At 39.1% G+C, this 21,650-nt stretch overlaps 1 protein-coding gene across 1 annotated transcript in view; it reads right to left on the bottom strand.

Moving 5' to 3' along the window:
• LOC140741900 (protein bassoon-like) overlaps positions 1-21,650 on the bottom strand; it is a 473,005-nt gene that overhangs the window by 419,932 nt on the left and 31,423 nt on the right.

The following is a 21,650-nucleotide window of genomic DNA, read 5'->3' as shown; positions in this document are numbered from 1 at the left end:
AAAGTGGACCAGTTTATTTAGCTTCCACTTAGCGGAAATTTGGTCAGATTAGAGGTGATGTCCCCGTTACACTAATAATGCAATGGGGACTCTGTTTGAACAAGCAGTACTATTTCATCCAAAGGTTATTTCCAATAAAGCAGCACCAGCCTAGATATATTTGTCTAGAAAAATCAGAAATTAAGCATAGCTTAACACTGAATATCCTGAAAAATATATTTTCTAATTTTTTCAAAACCAAAATGATTGCCATTTGATATTAATTTTGACAAGGTCTTTGTCTTACATCTTTTCTATCAACAAGCCAGACATTTCAAAGCCAGCTATCATAAGAATGTCTCATGCAGTGGGGTCATCCAAAGCTACCTGAATCATTTAGCAAGTATAATAATGAGACAAGTATTCATATTTTAAAAAGTTGAAATAAAATAACTGAAAAATTTGGGAAGATATTTTTACAGATGTTTAGGTAACAGTAAAGCAAGCCAATTTAACAACCAATAAAACTCCAACATCAATCACTTTATTATCCAATCTGCTACAGCGATTAAAGAGGAAGTATTTTCTTGGTTATTGTGATCATTTTCTCCAGGATAGATTTGGAAACAGCAGAACTTCAGTAAAGTTTCAGACTCCGGAGAATTCAGTGTGTACCAATGGTTGCTCAGAGATAAGTGAACTGGATGGCAAATGCTGGAATAAGTTTTTTAAAAAGAGAACAAATTGTCATTCTGCATCAGCACGTGGAAGAAAATACAAAAGTCAAAAACACAGAAGATGTTAGAAATCAAAAATAAAAACAGAACATGTTTGAAAAGCCCAAGTCAAGCAGCACCTGTGAAAAGAAAATTAATGTTTCAGGTCCAAAACCTTTCATTACAATTGAGAAAGAAAGAAATAAGTTAGTCCAAGTTGCAAAAATGTGTCAGAGGACAATGGGTGGAACAAAAAGAATGTCTTTTTCAGGGATAAAAACTAGGCTGTTAAAATAAGATTCAGCTTCTTGCCGGTACAACTTGTTAATCTTGTTATGATCTGTGTGAAACCCCCTGGTTTCCTTGGCTCCATAAGACGAAGGAAAACACTCTCCAATCCCGATAAACTCATGAGATTGAGACGGCTCTCCCATCCCCAAACCTCGGTTTGTGTGGATGCTGTGTAATTTGCTACCCTGTTACAAATTAGAGCCATGAAGTAACAGACAGTAAACTGTATACGATTAAAGGAATTATATTTAAGAATCTAAACCTGATTAAAGGGTTAGTAAAGAAAAACAAAAAGAAAAGGGTCCATTTTAATTAAACAGTCAGATGTGCACAAGTTGCAGCTCATTTTGAACTTCTCTGTCACTCACACGTTGGGCCCTCGGTCAGCATGAAAGCACACACCACCTTCCGAACAGTGCTCGCATTCCATCTCGGACAAACGGGTCTCCCACTGGATCATATCCTATGACCAGCTCTCCCCAGCATCTTCTCTCTCCATCTCCCGCCGAACGAAATAAAAACTCCTAGACCACCTTAGTGTCCCTCACCAAGAAAACCTCACCTTAATTGTATGGCCATTCCACATCATCCCTCATCTTCAACAATAACCCAAACCGGCTGAAAGCAGAACAGTAGCTCTTACAGAACTGCTAAATGAAATACCTACAGCATGACAGGAAAGATGTGAACCAGGGCATTACATGTGTAATGTTGTACAGTTCGAATACACCAAAAATATTCAGAAATTGAAGGTAGGCAAAACCGGCCAAAAATAAAGACCAAGTAATCTAAAGTTGGAAAATTTGACTGAGTTCTGCAGGTTACAATATGCAGAAGTGAGGTGTCATTCATTGAGCTTGCATTGGGCCTTGTCGTGCTAGTACAGGAGGCTACACACAAAGAGATCCAACTGGGAGAGGGATGGTATATTACAGTGACAGGCAACAAAAAGCTTAGAGCTCAAAGTGATCACCTGAACAAGGATTGTGCCACAGCACCCTGATGCACTATCAATAACTCCAAAAGACTGGAAGTAGAGTAAATACTGAAAGGCTTTTATTAGCAGTAAAATGGACCATGTCCAGGCTGGATGACCGCCCTGGACTGTGGGAGGAGCAGTGACACAATCACCTTTATACAGGGGTCTGTGGGAGGAGCCACAGGAGCAGTCAGCAGAGGGGCGTGTCCAGACAGGTATACATAGTTTACCACACGCCCACTGAAAGACAAGTGACATGTGGATGCCCATAGCTTTACTTTAGATCTGGAGGAAGAGAAATTGAAGGCATTATTTAATATGAGGAACAGCCAGGCAAACGAGTGTTTTGATGGAGAACTGGTTAGACCTCTGTACAAGGAAGCAGAAGCAAGGAAACTAACAAAGATTCACATGATGTCACAGCCAAATCATTGACTTCTAACAGAATAAATGTTTTAATTAGAAACACTATTTGAATTTTATCAGTTACTGATATACACAGTAATTGCTGAAAATACATCAGTCAAAAGTTGAAACTGATCCAACCACTTTGACCTCAATTCGTCTACTTAAGCAAATGCACTCGTTAGGCAAATAGATTCAGATTTTGCTTTAGAAATTTTATTGATGATCACGATGTTGGTATTGTTTCCAATTCAAAATAAACTTAGTTACTATTAAAATCAACCTTTTCTAAAAGGAAAATCTTGCATCAATATAGAATATTTCATAATTTGAGGACCCCTACATACTCATAAAATTTAGCCAAATGTTACAACAGATTTGCACTTAAGATATCGAAATCCATTTTCCACTGTACCTTTAATATCTTAAAAATGAGAGTTAAATAATCTTACATTGTCTCTTGCCATTTTATTTCCATTGCATCTGAACAATTGTTTTCACATTTTATTATTGCACAAGCAACCTATTTCCCACAAAGTGCTTATTTCTTGCACTACAGAAATATTATCAATTAACTAAAAGGTTAAACTAGGCACTATTGATGAGACTTAGAAACAATCTGACCATTCTGTACATCTTATATTTATACCCACAATAAGCTGAATGAAGTGCTCAAAAGTATTCGTGAAGATGATGAAGAGTGAGCCACCTGACCCACTGAGCCTGCTTCATATTCATCAAGATCGTAGCCAATTTACTACCACAGCTTGATTTCCTGTGAAAACTCCATAACTTAATTTCCTTAATATTCAAAAATTGTCCAGTTTGTATTGTCCAGTTTTACTGAACTCTCTAACAGGTCCTCCAGAACGTTCCAGAGTAGAGAATGCCAAAGATTCACAACAATCTGAGTGAAAAAAAATTCTCCTCCAAACCAATACTAAGCATTATTACTGACTTGGCACATCTTCCTTTGTATTTTTCAATGTCCCTTACACATTAATTGTTTGTCTATTCTATTAGGTGCAGTCTTTCATTGATTCTATTGTGCTTCTTGGATTTACTGTGTATGCCTGCAAGAAAATGAATCTCACGGTTGCATATGGTAACATATATAGTACGCACTTCGATAATAATATATTTACTTTACTTTCTTGAAGAGGCTGTACATCCTTCTGAACTGATATCAACAAGTGTAGCAGCAGGACCACAATGCCATGAGAGATGGCTTTCCGGAGGTCGCACCTGGACCTCTTGGACTTTCCTGGATCGCCAACTTAAACACCACCCATCTGGCCCTTAGCAGATTGCAGCTCTCTTGGTTTATTCCAGGGCTTCTGCTAGGGGAAGACTTCGAATAATTTCATAGGTACACATTTGTCCATGAGTGTCTTTTTGAAGTCCTTGAATACCACAGTGTATACATTCTGATGACTTGAAGCAATCCCGTAGGTGCTTCTCTGCCTCTGTAACCACATCCTACCTGTGGTGCCGTGCTCTTAAGCCTTGCCTGCATGCAGGTAGTATAGCCAGATGATCAGATTTCTTGCAATGCAGTCTAGGGATTGGATGGTAGGCATTCTTGATAGTAGTGCAACAGCGATCCAGTAGGCTGTGACCCCTGGTGCTGCAGTTGATGTGCTGATGGTAACTGGACAGTGAGTTCTCTAAGCAAGTTTGACTGTTGTCGCTCGCAAGGATGAGAAAGGTGTCTTGGCAGACTTTTTCATTTGCTAATCACAACACTCAATATATTGAGTGCTTGCTTGATATCTGCTTTTGGCAGTATGTAAACTGTAGTCAGGATTACTGAGGGATCTCTTTCGATAAGTAGAATGGTCGGAACTTAATCATTAGATGTTCATTCTACATTTTTCTCTGATGTTATACTGGGAAATTGGCTCATTGAACCTGTGCTAGATTAGGCATGGTGCCTTCACTTCGGGTATGTTTTAATATATGGCTATCAGGAGCAGGATAAATAAAACTTCCTTATCTGCCACATAAGAAACTACAGATGCTGGAATCTGGAAAATCAATCAATCTGCTGGAGGAACTCAGTGGGTCAAGCAGCATCTGTTGTGGTGGTCGGTAGGAGAAAGAATTTTCAATACGGAGAGCGATATTGCCGAGCATTGCCTGGGTGTTTGAAACCCTGCATTAGGACTGAGTGGAGAGGGGTGTGGTGAACCTGGAATGATGGTAGATTCAGGAGAGGTGAAGGAAATGGGCAGGTGGGGTTAGGTTGGGAAGCTAAGGGGTAGATTTGGGAGGTGGAAATAGGTGAATTATGGATGGCGGCAGAGGAGCAAAACAGCAGATGGAGTGAGGTGAGGGAAGAGGGTTTAATGTCCCCACTGTCCAGTCCACAGTCTCTGTTTTCTGCTACCACCAGGAAGGAGGTACAGGAGCCTTAGGTCCCATCCCACCAGGTTCAGGAATAGTCATTACCCTACAACCATCAGGCTCCTGAATCAGAATGGATAACTTCATTCACCATAACACTAAACTGATTACTGAACACAAACTGTGGACTCACTTTCAAGGATCCACAACTCATTCTCCATATTATTAATGTGTTATTATTTTTTGTATTTTCACAGTTCGTCTTTTACACATTGATTGCTTATCACTTTGATTGTGTGTAGTTTTTCAATGATTTTATCGTATTTCTTTGCTCTACTCCAAATGCCTGCCAGAAAATTAATCTCAGGATAATATTAACCATATAACCATATATAACCATATATAACAATCACAGCACGGAAACAGGCCATTCCGGCCCTCCTAGTCCGTGCCGAACTCTTAATCTCACCTAGTCCCACCTACCCGCACTCAGCCCATAACCCTCCACTCCTTTCCTATCCATATACCTATCCAATTTTACCTTAAATGACACAACTGAACTGGCCTCTACTACTTCTACAGGAAGCTCATTCCACACAGCTATCACTCTCTGAGTAAAGAAATACCCCCTCGTGTTTCCCTTAAACTTTTGCCCCCTAACTCTCAAATCATGTCCTCTCGTTTGAATCTCCCCTACTCTCAATGGAAACAGCCTATTCACGTCAACTCTATCTATCCCTCTCAACATTTTAAATACCTCGATCAAATCCCCCCTCAACCTTCTACGCTCCAATGAATAGAGACCTAACTTGTTCAACCTTTCTCTGTAACTTAAGTGCTGAAACCCTGGTAACATCCTAGTAAATCGTCTCTGCACTCTCTCTAATTTATTGATATCTTTCCTATAATTCGGTGACCAGAACTGTACACAATATTCCAAATTTGGCCTTACCAATGCCTTGTACAATTTTAACATTACATCCCAACTTCTGTACTCAATGCTCTGATTTATAAAGGCCAGCGTTCCAAAAGCCTTCTTCACCACCCTATCTACATGAGACTCCACCTTCAGGGAACTATGCACTGTTATTCCTAGATCTCTCTGTTCCACTGCATTCCTCAATGCCCTACCATTTACCCTGTATGTTCTATTTGGATTATTCCTGCCAAAATGTAGAACCTCACACTTCTCAGCATTAAACTCCATCTGCCAACGTTCAGCCCATTCTTCTAACCGGCATAAATCTCCCTGCAAGCTTTGAAAACCCACCTCATTATCCACAACACCTCCTACCTTAGTATCATCAGCATACTTACTAATCCAATTTACCACCCCATCATCCAGATCATTTATGTATATTACAAACAACATTGGGCCCAAAACAGATCCCTGAGGCACCCCGCTAGTCACCGGCCTCCATCCCGATAAACAATTATCCACCACTACTCTCTGGCATCTCCCATCTAGCCACTGTTGAATCCATTTTATTACTCCAGCATTAATACCTAACGACTGAACCTTCTTAACTAACCTTCCATGTGGAACTTTGTCAAAGGCCTTGCTGAAGTCCATATAGACTACATCCACTGCCTTACCCTCGTCAACATTCCTCGTAACTACTTCAAAAAATTCAATAAGGTTTGTCAAACATGACCTTCCACGCACAAATCCATGCTGGCTACTCCTAATCAGATCCTGTCTATCCAGATAATTATAAATACTATCTCTAAGAATACTTTCCATTAATTTACCCACCACTGATGTCAAACTGACAGGTCTATAATTGCCAGGCTTACTTCTAGAACCCTTTTTAAACAATGGAACCACATGAGCAATACGCCAATCCTCCGGCACAATCCCCGTTTCTAATGACATCTGAAAGATCTCCGTCAGAGCTCCTGCTATCTCTACACAAACTTCCCTCAAGGTCCTGGGGAATATCCGGTCAGGACCCGGAGATTTATCCACTTTTAAATTTCTTAAAAGCGCCAGTACTTCCACCTCTTTAATTGTCATAGGTTCCATAACTTCCTTACTTGTTTCCCACACCTTACACCATTCAATATCCTTCTCCTTAGTGAATACCGAAGAGAAGAAATCGTTCAAAATCTCTCCCATCTCCCTCGGCTCCACACATAGCTGACCACCCTGATTCTCTAAGGGACCAATTTTATCCCTCACTATCCTCTTGCTTTTAATATAACTGTAGAAGCCTTTCGGATTTACTTCCACCTTATTTGCCAAACCAAACTCGTAACTTCTTTTAGCTTTTCTAATCTCTTTCTTAAGTTTCCTTTTACATTCTTTATATTCCTCGAGCAATTCCTTTACTCCATGCTGCCTATATCTATTGTAGACATCCCTCTTTTTTCGAACCAAGTTTCTAATATCCCTTGAAAACCATGGCGCTTTCAAACCTTTAACCTTTCCTTTCAACCGAACAGGAACATAAAGATTCTGTACCCTCATAATTTCACCCTTAAATGACCTCCATTTCTCTATTACATCCTTCCCATAAAACAACTTGACCCATTCCACTCTCTCTAAATCCCTGCGCATCTCCTCAAAGTTAGCCTTTCTCCAATCAAAAATCTCAACTCTAGGTCCAGTCCTGTCCTTCTCCATAATTATATTGAAGCTAATGCTATTGTGATCACTGGACCCGAAGTGCTCCCCAACACATACATCTGTCAGCTGACCTATCGCATTCCCTAACAGGAGATCCAACACTGCCCCATCTCTAGTCGGTACTTCTATGTATTGTTGCAAAAAGCTATCCTGCACACATTTCACAAACTCTAAACCATCCAGCCCTTTTGTATGTATTGTGACATATACATATTTAAATAATAAATTTACTTCGAACTTTGAAAAATGCAGAAGCTGGCACTGCCTTGGGTGACTCCAAGTCATTCACGTATGTCCTGGTCATCAGCATACTGACCAGAAGGCTGTACTTTGGCTTAAATTTTGTAATAATTTCAGATATGGGCTTGCTTGTTTGTGGACCATAGTGGAAATTCAAATACATTAATTCAAAGAGAAAGGTGTAAGAACACAATGTAATGAAATCAACTAATTGATTAAGTTAGAATTTAGAAATTGTCTCACCATCAAGGCACAAATACAGTAGCTCAAATCAAATCAGGTTTAATTATCATTCAAACCATACATAGATCCAGCTGAATGAGACAGTGTTCCTCTGGGACCAAGGTGTAAAACATTCAAATTAGCAAGCAAACATTCAAAAATAGCGAGCAAAAACTGGTATAGTCCAAGACTCCACGCGAAAATGTCCAGCAGTTAATGGTTCAGTCCCCCAGCAGTGAACAGACACATGCAATCCTGTCTGTCTGTCAGTCAGTCCACCACTTGAACATGGGATGGCAGCACTAATGGGCAAGTTCAGGCCCCAGCCAAGCTCAACCACGTTGTAGCACTTCCACGTCTCTCACCTGGTCTGTAGCAGCAGGCAAACCTGAGGGTTGAGGCCTAGTTCTTGCTTCAACTGAGGCTACACAACTCCCAAGTCAACTGTCCCTCTACCAGACAAGGGTAACAGACCTGTGGCAACATTATCACTGTCCAACAGAGTCTTGAAATCACAAGCGAAATGCCCAAGACAATCTCCCACGGTTATACTGCACCAAATCCGATGCTTCCGAGTAGCAGTAGCAACATGGTCTGCTCAGGTCAACTCCTCAGATATCCTGACCGACTTCTCAGTTATCCCAACTAGTTTCTCCAACACGTTGGCCGACTCCACTGCCAACACCAGTCCAGCTACTCCAATCAACAAACATCTCACTAATGGAGTAGCCCTGAAGTACCCAATGTTCTTGGAGTAGTTTTGTCTTTGGATTGTAAAAAAACAAAATTTTACAAAGTTAAAAAAAAAACTTGGTTGGCCGAAGAGGCCTCCATGTTCGCACGCGCTGCCATCTTACCAGACAGTGGATGTTTTTGTGGAACTCAGGTTTGATTACAACCTCTAACACTGTCTGCCTGGAGTTGCATGTTCTCCCTGATCACAGGGGGTTTCCTCTGGGCTGTCCAGTATCCTTCCACATCCCCAAGATTGCAGACGAGTAGGCTATTTGGCCATCTTATATTCCTGTTTGCGTGTATGTGCACGTACAGTATGTGTTTTGTTGATGGGAAAATGGGGAAGCAAAAATAGGATCAGTGCAGGTTGTGTAGAAAAGGTGTTTATTTCCGTCACTTTGGATGTGGTGAGCCTATGGGCCTATTTTTATGCTATAACTAGGTACTTTGAAAAATACTTCATTGATCCCCAAGTAAATTACAGTGTCACAGTAGCATTACAAGTGCACAGATATACAAATATTAGACGAGAAGGAAGAAAGAATAAAAACTAAGTTACCTCTGTCTAACAGGAGGGGGTCATCACTTCTCCAGCTATAGGTTGACTCATTACAGAGCCTAACGGCCGAGGGCAAGAATGATCTCATGTAGTGCCCTTTGGAGCAGCGCAGTTCATTACCAACAGTGCTCTGTTGAGGGTGAGAAACATTGTCCAGAATTGCCAGGATTTTCCGTAGGGTCCTTTGTTCCACCACAGCTTCCAGTGTGTCCAGTTTGACTACTATAACAGAGCCAACCTTTCTAACCAGTTTATTAAACCTGTGTTGATGCCATTGCCTCAGTACACCTCTGCCCAGAAGATTGTACCGGTGACGGCAGACTGGTAGAACATTTGAAGGAGAGGCCTGCAGACTCCAAAGAACTTCTGTCTCCTTAGGAAGTAGAGGCGAGTCTGGCCCTTCTTGTACACAGCCTTTGTGCTGGTGCTCCACATATGCCTGTCACTTAATTGTGACTATGAAACAAATGGCAAAATAAAATGCAAATATAACTTTCACTAATGGTCTAAAATGATACTGGAGTACTGTTTGCAAATTCAAATTGCACGGTGTAAGCCTACAAAATTATAGAAAGATTAATTGTGTGAAAATGAGGTCAAGGAAGTGTGAATGGGAGACTTTAAAATGGCATGCGTAAGTATATTTTCATTACAGTGCTCATTAGTTTTACTTAGATCAGGAATTGTTTTAAAGGCAAACGAGAAAACCTGCAGATGCTGGAAATCCAAATAACTCACACAAAATGCTGGAGGAATTCAGCAGGCCAGGCAGCATCTATGGAAAAGAAGACAGTCAACTTTTCGGTCCTGCTGAAGGGTCTCAGTCCAAAACGTCAACTGTACACTTTTACCATAGATGCTGCCTGGCCTGCTGAGTTCCTCCAGCATTTTGTGCGTGTTAGTTTTAAAGAATACATTTGCATTATACTAATCCTGTGTTTGAAGTATCTTATATGTTTAACAGGTTAGGAAAAGCTATTGACAATAAGGCACTAACAGCAAGTAGTAAAACTTAGTAGACAAACAACATTAATACCCCGAGTACATTTCCTACAATTACAAATCTCACATTTATGTAACTGCACTTCTACCATCCAAAAGTAAAACTTTATACTAATTTAGAAATCTTCCCAATCAGATTTATGAAGAATAATTATGAAATGTGAACAATAAAATGGTTACAACCTTTATAAAATATGTTAAAACAGAGTTATGGTATGACTGAATGATATGGAACCTGATTAAATGCTAGATCAAAGCTACTCATTTGATAACAAATAAAAAATCAAGTCTGCTGTGCCAAGGAAAAGTAAAAAGAAGTGTGTGCTAGCATTTTAACCTGAATTGAGCCCAATTTACAAATTTATATAACTTAAGTACAATTATCTGAAATAACCTTGGAGTCAAAAGACAGAAATACAACTCACTTGTCCACTAGCAATTAAATGAGTAATGTAATATTTCAATAATTTTACTATAATGTCATATTGATGCTCAAGTTGGACTCAGCTAATGAATCACCCAGAAAAACCTTAATGAACCATTCACTTTCTTCAAGCCATACAATAACTTAGCTTGCTTGTGCAGCAGTACTAAATGCTAAATTAGACCACATTTATTCAGAATCCAGAATAAAATCGTGGAAAGTGGAAGACTATCTGGATGACAAACCAAGCATTCTTACGTGGTTTAAGATTTCATATCCAGCTAGCGGCTTATTGTGAATACTCCTTCCAATCACCCCAGTCCTTAAGAAGTGCAGCGGGGGAAAAAAGAATCTACTTTTCAGGCAACCCATTTTCTTATAATTAATGACTTCTCAAAGATCTTCCCTTAGCGGAGTATATCAGAATTTCCAATCTATTGATGACAATATTCATCAGATTAAATTTAAATACATGCACAATATAACAGCTCCACAGAGAATGAAATCATGAAAATGGCCACATGAACAAGGCAGCAAAGGAATGGTGGCACCCATAAATAATTTACAGGAATTCTGGTGTAAAATAGATATGAAATGTATGGTCAGATGGGGCCAATGAACAATGTTTCAACAGGAGACATCTTCCAGATAGTTCACAAAACTGTTTCTTTCACTTCTTTGACATCTGTTTCTTTCAAATGTGGCTCTGGCATTGTTAAAGCCTGTGATCTACTGTTAGATGGTGTGTCTTCAGGCCAATTGAGCAATCCTGCACTTTGCTGTCTCTGAGAAGGTTCCAGGAGGCAAGTGGCCTCAAAGCCAAGAAGCTTAGAGACAGGGCACAAGCAAGGGAAAGTGTGAGAGCGAAAGGTGGTGTATGTCATGCTTGCCTTCAACAGTCAAGAGTTAGGAAGCTATGTTGCAGCTCTCTAAAGCTCTGGTCATGCCATATCTGGAGACCTACATTTAATTTACATCTCCTAATTTTATTTTATTGAGCTACAGCATGAGGTAGCCCCTTAAGTAGTGCCACCCAAAACCTCCCATTTAATCCTGGCCTAATCACAGGACAATTTACAATGACCAATTAACATCTTCCGACTGCAGGAGGAACCGGAGCACCTGGGGGAAACCCATTCAGTCACGGGGAGAACGTACAAACTCCTTACAGACAGTGGCAGGAATTGAACCAGGGCCACTGGTACTATAAAGCGTTGTGCTAACCACTATGCTACTACGCTGCCCCAATTATAGCAAGGGTGCTCATGGTTTGGAGAGGGTAAAGAATAAGATTACCTGGATGCTACCTACATTAGAGGCCTTGTGATGTAAGGAGAGGTTGAGCAATCTTGGGTTGTTTTCTCCTAAGTTATAAAGGCCAAGAGGAGCCCCAATACAGATTTATAGTTATGAGGGACATAGGTGGAGTAGACCCAGTGTTTTTCTCACCCAGGGTCTAAATGTCTAATACTAATGCATTTAAGGTGAGGGAGGCAAGTTCAAAGAACACGTGCAAGTAATTATGTGATGGTGGAGGCAAATACAAATCGAGGCATTTAAGAGGCTTTTAGATAGACACATGAATGTGCTGAAAAATGGAGAAGTATGGACATTGTGTAGGCAGAAGGGATTAGTTAGGCATTTAATCACCAGTTTAATTAGTTTAGTGCAACATTATGGGCTCAATAGCCAGTTCCAGGTGCTGTTGCGACATGACTTAGTGACTCTGCTACTTGTTGAAGTTACGATCCAGTCAAGAACAATAAGGAGTGATCAGTGATACAAATGCTTATTTAAAACCGTAATCTGCTGACCTTACTTGTAAGAACAATTGCAGGAAGTCACTCTTTCATAGAATGCAATGAATTAACTCAACTCTCACAAGTCAAACCAGAAAATAGAAAGCCACTTGTTTGCTGATGTTATCTCTCTCCATTTTGCGTGCATTCAGATCAAAAACAGCTTTGTGTAAATTTGTTAATCTAGATTACAAACAGTCAAAAACCCATTGTTATTGTTCATACTATACATAAACTGATGAAAAAGTATTGCATCAGGATTTGGCAATAGGACTGCAGAATTGCTTTTATATCTAGAATCCTGGACATGCACAGTTATTCTGAATAAAGGAAATGTCAGAAGGATAAAATGTTAGAAAAGAAACTGCAATTCAATGCCAGTAAATGTACATTTTGGTTAATTTAAAGGTAGCAGACAATAATGAGAAACAGTGATGGATTAAAAACAAGAGGGATAACCTTGCAACAATATAGAAGTCATGTCCAAGTAATGAAAAAAAAAGTCCACATGTCAATTTTGTTCTCAAGTCACAAAATACACACACACACACAAAAATAACTCAATATGGTAAACATATCTCTGCACTATTTTCTTATTATAACTTGAATTAACTTTTTTTATACTGCTGCCACAAAACAAATTTCATAACACGTGTCAGTGATAATAAAACAAATTCAAAGCCAAAAGCTTTCAAAAGGCATCATGCATCTACCAGTGAAATGCAAACACAACTTTATGCCTGGATTGAGAGATAAAATGTCTTGTGTTGGATCTATTACGCATTGTGCCAGCTGTAATGGATCATTTGAAGAAAACAGAAAAGGCACAAGATACTAATATCAATTCTCCAAAACATTAAACACTCAACAGGAAAAATAGCATGCACACACTGGTGAACTATAAGAATACCATTCAGGTTCAATCCAAGTACACAAAGACGCAATTTGGAAATTGGTATTTGGTATAAATTTTGTGAAGAGTCAAACTTATGAGAGATTGGAGGAAATTTTAATTGTCCATTATGTTCAAGAGCAAGTTTCAGATGAAGAGCTTGAAAATTTAAAAAGTTAAAGCCAATTAGTGAAATCTTGTATGTCCTCAAGAAATCCCATATGCACTTAAGAATAGGTGAACATAGATGCCAAGGTTAACTTAGCAAGTCATTCTAAATATTATTAATCCTGAACATGTCACTATCAGATAAGTATCCAGGGCAGATGGAATGACAGCAAAACTTCAATAATCAAGCATCCTCAGGGCTTTGGTAATCTCTACCAGCAAATTTTCCAGACCATTAAATGTTACTTCTATTAATACCCAAACACACAGATTTCACTGCAAAAAAAAACAAACTGCAGATGCTTGAATGGGAGGAAGCCCACTGAGTTCTGCCGGCAGTTTCTTGTATCTACACTTGGGACTTCTTGTTAAATCACATCTCTGGATAGTATAATAAATGTTTCTATAGACCCCACAAGTTTCAAGGGGCAGGAAGAACACTTCTGATTCGTATAATATTCTATTTGAGTACAGAGAAGGTTCACCAGATTGATTCCTGGGATGGCAGGACTTTCATATGAAGAAAGACTGGATCGACTAGGCTTATACTCACTGGAATTTAGAAGACTGAGGGGGGATCTTATTGAAACGTATAAAATTCTAAAGGGATTGGACAGGCTAGATGCAGGAAGATTGTTTCCGATGTTGGGGAAGTCCAGAATGAGGGGTCACAGTTTAAGGATAAAGGGGAAGCCTTTTAGGACCGAGATGAGGAAAAACTTCTTCACACAGAGAGTGGTGAATCTGTGGAGTTCTCTGTCACAGGAAACAGTTGAGGCTGGTTCATTGGCTATATTTAAGAGGAAGTTAGATATGGTCCTTGTGGCTAAAGGGATCAGGGGGTATGGAGAGAAAGCAGGTACAGGGTTCTGAGTTGGATGATCAGCCATGATCATACTGAATGGTGGTGCAGGCTCGAAGGGCCAAATGGCCTACTCCTGCACCTATTTTCTACGTTTCTATGTATCTAGGAACAAACAGCCCATGTTCCTGACCCTCTGTATCCAAAACAGGCACTTGACCTGCAGTGCAGACTCCCAACTCTGGCTACACTATTTACATTCTGGACCCTCTCCACACATTCCAGATGCCGACCATTTGGATGTCTGAACAATCAGATGCCAGATTATCAGACTTTTAACTCTCGTTATCAAGTTGCGTGAGATAATCTCGGGTTATTCTGCTCAGCATGTAATGCAACTGTGTTATCCACAAAAACAATTTGAAGAAAAGGCAACTTAGTTATATATTCAAAACTTACAACAAAGCACTTTCACAGCATGAGTAAAATTTGCAGGCTCTGACTGTCTTGCAGATTCATCACCTGAAGCAGATGAGTAGTGTAGGGATCAAACATTATCTTGTAAAATACTGCAGTGATAAGTGAAAATGCAAGTGTACCATTGAAAGGCAAATTATTGTCTATAGGGTTTATTTTATGTCTAGAATTACAGTTCAATGTTACACTACAATAAATGGATTTCACCTCAGCGATAACACACCACTATATATTTCCCTTATCCCATAACCTTTAACACTCTTGACTATGAGGTATCTGCCATTCCCGATGGAAGTGCTTACTGTATATAGTGACATCTGCTGGAAATGGGAATATCCAGGAAGAATATAATCGAGTTGTTCTTGTAAAATACTGCATTATTCAAAATTTTGGCCATCTGAAATATTGGCACATGGATACTTTCCATGCAACCTACTAATACTGATTAATTTCAGCAACAGCTGCCTATTAAATTCAGCCATATTTCTATTGCATTGATCATTCAGAAGCTAATTTCAGTTTCATTTTACAGCTATTTACCAATTATGAGGCTTATGATACTACAGTCTTTTGTAAAAATGCAGTGCTAAGACCAAAACAAAGTTGTCCTCTTAAAAATTTATCTGCAGGAAGATAGGTTTTAAAAATGATAGCATTCACATATAATTGGTAATATTGAGTACATTTTGGAGACTGTAAATGTTTGAATAATTATTGACCGTCCTGTGGGGGGTGTGCCTGATTTTGACTGTTGAAAGTCGCTTCCATTGTGATTGGTTAGTTTAGAAACTGCAACTGCCTTTCCCATTGGATTCCCATTTCAAATACCCTGGGTATATAAAATAGCATGTGGAAGGGGCTTGCTTTCTCTACCTTTGTTTAAGGCAAGGATGCACTTGATGATTGGTAAGTTATGCCTTGTGCGCACTTTTAACAAGTATGTTTGTTGAATATTCAGCTTTCTAGTGTCTGAAACTTGGAGAACCTGAATGTTTGGTCAAATTTTTACTGTTTGTAAATAAATTATTAACATACCTATTTGAAGTCAGTGCATTACCAGTCTCACTTGCTGGACCCACGAACTTGATTCAACATTACATTTGGCTCTGCTGTGAGCAGGGTCTGGCTTTTTGAGCAGAAATGCATTTCTTTGAAAGGGTATTTAAAAGAGAGGACCCTCCATTTGAGAGATGTAGAATCCCAGGGTGGACAGATAGTAGGGCAAGCTTTGGAAGTCTCACTAACTTACTGTGACTTAGGCGGTGATGAGAGGGCGTACAGGAATGGTGCCGCAGTAACAACCTGACACTTCAACGTCAGTAAGACAAAAGAGCTGATTGTGGACTTCAGGAAGGGCAAGACACAAACCAATCCTCAGAGAAGAATCAGAAGTGGAGAGAGTGAGCAGTTTCAAGTTCCGGGTGTTAAGATCTCTGAGGATCTGAGCCGGTCCCAACATATCGATGTAGTTATAAAGAAGGCAAGACAGTGACTATACTTCATTAGGAGCTTGAAGATATTGGGCATGTCAACAAATAGACTCAAAAACTTGTACAGATGTACCATGGAGAGCATTCTGAGGGGGGAGGGGGCTACTACACAGGACCAAAAGAAGCTGCAGAGGGTTGTAAATCTAGTCAGCTCCATCTTGGGTACTAGCCTACAAAGTACCCAGGACATCCTCAAGGAGCAGTGTCTCAGAAAGGCCCATTATTAAGGACCTCCAGCACCCAGGGCATGCCCTTTTCTCACTGTTACCATCAGGAAGGACGTAGAAAAGCCTGAAAGCACACAACCAGTGATTCAGGGACAGCTTCTTCCCCTCTGCCATCCAATTGCTAAATGGGCACTTGTGAACCCTTGGACATTAACTCACTTTTTTTAATATAGTTTTTTTTGCATATTATAAATCTATTCAACATACATATACTGTAATCGATTTACTTATTTATTGTTATTTTTTTCTCTGCTATATTACGTATTACATTGAACTGCTGTTAACAAATTTCACGTCACATGCCAGTGATAATAAACCTGATTCTGATTACTGATGGGTTATGGAATGCCAGTAGATTGTCAGACCAGTTGGATTTTGCCAGGACTGAAATGGGACATCACTTTGTTTCCATACTGAAATCATTGTGTTTTCCCAGTAGGAAAGATAACCGGTGGGATGCTTTCTGGCTGTTTGCAGTGATCGTAAGACAGCAGTGTAAAATTAAAGTTGGTCTTAAAAATGAATTGGAGGACTTCAGTCAGCGCTATATTATTCTGAGCGAATCACTCTTGATGGCTCAGAGTAGGGCTACAAAGTTAGGAGATACGGATATACAGATAGCTTGTCAGCTAATGAAGTTACAGCTCTTAGGGGCCACGCGCCGAGCTAATTAGCAATCAGATCCCGTTAAGGCTCAAGCCATGGTGGGGTGGGGCAATGATCTGAATGTGGGGCCGGGAGATGGGACCATCTGGCTGGATAATGAAAATAAGGGAGAGAGGGTAGCGAGGACCTCACAGTTTAAACCTTGAGATGATCGCCCTCTCCCTCGTGTCCAAATCAGTAGGAGCCGGGCCAGTGACCATTCATTCCCACAACTGCCATGGTGGCATAGATCTGCAGCTTCTTCCTCTCAGGGAAGTGACTATTGGGTTCACAGCACTGGGTATTGTACTTTCATGTCTCAATTGTAACTGAGCCGGGTGTTCGCGAGAGCCATACTAGTCCGAGGGTCGGATCATCACATTCACAACTTGAGGGGTGGAGTGTACTGTGGGGGTGTGCCTTATTCTGATTATCAAAAGTCGCTTCTATTGTAATTGGTTAATTTAGAAACTGCAGCTGTTTTTGCCATTGGATAGCTGCCTGGTCCCAGTTTCAAATACCTTGGGTAGATAAAATAATGAATATACCTATTTGAACTCAGTGCATTTCTTGTCTCACTTGCCGGACCCACAAATCTGATTCAACATCAACGTACCATATACTGGCTTAGTGATACTGTTTATTTAAGAAACTTCAGACTTTACAATTATGCCTGCACTTATGCCAACCCTGACATGAGAAGTCCAATCCACTGGACATCAATAATGATATGTTCTTTTCTCAGCCATGAACTTGATGCCACCAAACAATTGAAACTCATCCTTTAATCAACTTGCATACCTAAAAAAAGTAAATTGCGGTGCCAAATAGATTTTATCTGGCACTCATTCTACAGATTCTTCCGAAATCTAAATGAACATTTGGAAAAAACGATAACAACTGTCTCAGGAGTAATAGAAGATTCTAATAATGAAGCAATGAATGATAACTCTATTTACCACTGTAAATGATAAAAGTAACTGCAAAGAGACAAAGAAGCAGAATGTGCTTCCAGCATGTTCTGCTCAATTACTCAGATAATATCGGGACTCCATTTCACACAATTTCAAGTCCCAACAACACTAAAGCCTAATATCTTGCCCAGAATCACTGGAGTTCTCACAGAAAGCCTCAGGAGAACCTTCAGCCAAATACCCAATGTCAGCAGATTAGTAGCTGGCACACAATATTCTGAATTGGAGGAGAATTCATCCTGTTGGAGCAATTCTCTTGTTCACCACCGTACTCAGAACATTCAATAACAATTGACTCAAGGGCCTCCATTTATTTACCAGTGGCAGTGATACTTCAAATAAGTATACTTACTGTATCGCCTTCATAGCATCCCGACTATGCAATGTCCGAGTTATTTAGATCCACTGACAATCATACATGGAATTGCCATCAATCAACACTTGATAATCAGGAGCACTGTCTAGTCTAGGGATTCAAAGACTACACACAAGCTACTGAACCAAATGGTCTACCCTCAACTCCGAAAATCTAATACACGCACAGATACAGAGCAAAGTGTTAACTCTGCTTCACTCGCCACAAATGTGGTAATTCAAATGTATTCTGCATTTTTTGTTTCAATTCAACATCCCAGCATTAGCTGTATTTTGAATTTATATTAAATGAGGCCCAAGTGGTTAATTTAATGAACAACACAGGAAGCTTAACTGATTAGTTTCCATAAAATCATGCTGGTTGGAATTTTGATATCATCCAAAAGCCCAACTCCACAAATACATCAACAAAATATCAAAATAAATCAACTATTATTTTCCCAATGACTAATCTCACTAGAGAAGGTGTTAACTCGCACACATTTGCCTTCATTATATTGTCCAATGTTGTATTTGTCAAAGCCACTTTTAAAAGCCACATATCATCAAAACTTGCCTTCTTATAGCTTAGCATGTCGAGAGAAACCATTTGGGCCAAACTGAATTAAGAACATGACACAACAGAGACAAATAAAATCCACAGTAAATTCCTTTAATTTAACAAATTAGTAGTTTAGTGACACAGGAAATGAAGAGCGATGCATGCTAACAATGTGCGGTTTTTAACACCTGGATTAAAAAGTAGTGAGATTGGATTCTATTCTACAAGCCTAGTATCTTAAAGTTTGCTATTTATGCCCCCTTAACACATGAAAATGACAGGCAATCATTATTTAAACGAAAAAATGATTAAGGCAGATCACAAATGACAATTGGAGGATTCACTGGCAAGCTACATTAAAGGCAACAGATCATTTTCAGAACTGAACAACTGTGATGTTCAAATCTTTTTTATTTAGATACCAACTTCTCAAATAACACAGAAAATGAAATTAGACTGTCTTTCTAAACGGCTGTACACCAAGACTTATCTGCTATTACAGATCTGACATGTGTTTTCCCAAGGGGTTCTGGAAACAGTACAGTGGAAAATGTAAACCTTGTGACTCAGAAAAAAAAATGAACAAAGTGCTTGCTGAGCTGCACGTATCAACTTCAGGACACCTGTGACCTGGCATGCAATGCATGTGTTAATAAAAATAAAAATTAGTGTATTTGGTTCATAAAATTAAATCTAAAGCAAACCTCAGCTGCAGCCAACACAAAAATGTGTAGAAATCATGTTATGATGCAAAAATTTAAAAGAGAAACTGTTGCTCAGAAGAACAAATGTAAGGACGTATTACCTATAATCATTTATTTCATTTCAACTCAGCCAAACAATGAAACATATTTTTCAATATCAATCTCAATTCAACAGCTATATAATTAATATTCTCCCCCATTTATTTCTTGTAATCAACTTTATGATAAACAAGCTTTCTGATAGAGAATGTTTCCAGAGTTTTGGTTTCTAAGGAATTAATTTGGAAAAGTGATAACTGGAGTCTGCAGCAATTCACATCAGATAATGCTGCTTTTTCTTCCCTCAACAGAATAAACTGCAATATTAACCATTTCTCAGTAATTTCATCAATCCAGAAATTTAAAGAGGATTAAGTCAATTATGCACCCTAAGAAAGGAACTTCTCATCAGGTCTCATGGAATGCTGCTGTTCACGATGCAACACTAATCTGGGGTTAAGTTGCTCAGATCACAAAATGTCACCATTTTACTCCCTTGCAACTTAAATATTTCCAGCACACTGCCACATTAGAACACAAGCCATGCTACATAATCTTTCGAACTCTTCACCCCAATCCTGTACCAAAACACTTTTATTTCCTATAATCCATTCCCTCTCTAAATCAACATTTAGTATGGCAGTATCTGTATCTCCAACACACTTTTTCTGTCAGTGCCTGATCCCAACCCCAACTATTAATAATGCAGTGTCCAGCTCTGGCACTCCTACCCATATCAGCCACAGCTTTGCAACAGAACTTCATAGCTTGAATAGTCCAGCCATTTAGTAACTCCAAATTGACTCTGACTGACTGAACAACTGTTGTTTTCAGTATTTCATCTCTACCTCTCCTCAGCCTCAAGACACTAAGAAATGTCTATCAGATTGAAGCACTACAAAAGCATGATCTGCATTCATAATACTTCCATTGCTAGATCATTCTTTTCACACAATCAGGAAACAGTAAGGAGTTAATTATTTTATGTCTCTCCTCACAGGAGGAGCAAGTCTCCAGGAGATGGTAGAAAATAACAAATCTAGAATAAATGGGGAGAATGGAAAAATAGTATTGGAGAAACTAAATGGTATTTAAAGTAAAAAAAAATCACCTGGAGCAGTTTCCTAATTTAGTTGATGCACCAGTTGTCAGCTTCGTAAATGGTTCATGACTCTCACTAACTGAAATATGGTAAGATGATCCCAATATTAAACGAGGGAGACCAAAAATAATACTACAGTTTAGTCCGCTATCGGATGTGAGAAAATACCAAAATCAATTATTAAGGAGGGAGCTGTTGTTTTACAGCAGCAATACAATGCAATACATAATAAAAAAAACTACAAATAACAATTAGAAAATAGGACTTGGCAGAAGCAAGTGATTTGCAAAAGGGAAACCATCTTTAATAATATACTAAAACTATTTGAGATTATAACTAGTACAATAGGCAAGAGGCAGCTGTAAGCATGGTGAATAATATTTTAGAAGTCCTTTAATAACATGTCATACATCAGATTCTTAAACAAACATAGCAGAGGATTGATTATTGAAAAAAATACTAAGAATCAAATGTTTTGAGATTAATATTGAGAAGCTGGAACCACTGGGGTGTAAAAGGGATTTGGGTTAAGAGGACGATAGGTAAATTCCTATGTTTACTATCATTGAACTAAATGTCAATACAGGTTGCAACGAGAATTCAGAAATGTTTCCAAAGAATAAGTATCAGAATTAGGGCAATGTGCATAGAATACAATATGGACAAATTATAATCATTCTCTTTGATGGAAAAATTAAAAGGGGAATTCGATTGAAATATTAGAGATGCAAAACTGCTCAAAGACCCCCAAATAATATGCATTTCTTAAATACATAGGAAACAGTATACTTGCCATAGGGAAGATACAACAGAGGTTGGATCCATACACTCCAAGAATGAGAGGTGATTTTGAAACGTTCAAAGTTCCATTGTGCTTGACAGACAAAA

The sequence above is a fragment of the Hemitrygon akajei genome, chromosome 19 (assembly GCF_048418815.1).
Source record: "Hemitrygon akajei chromosome 19, sHemAka1.3, whole genome shotgun sequence".
Lineage (NCBI taxonomy): Eukaryota > Metazoa > Chordata > Chondrichthyes > Myliobatiformes > Dasyatidae > Hemitrygon > Hemitrygon akajei.
This window is presented reverse-complemented; position numbering and strand designations above follow the sequence as displayed.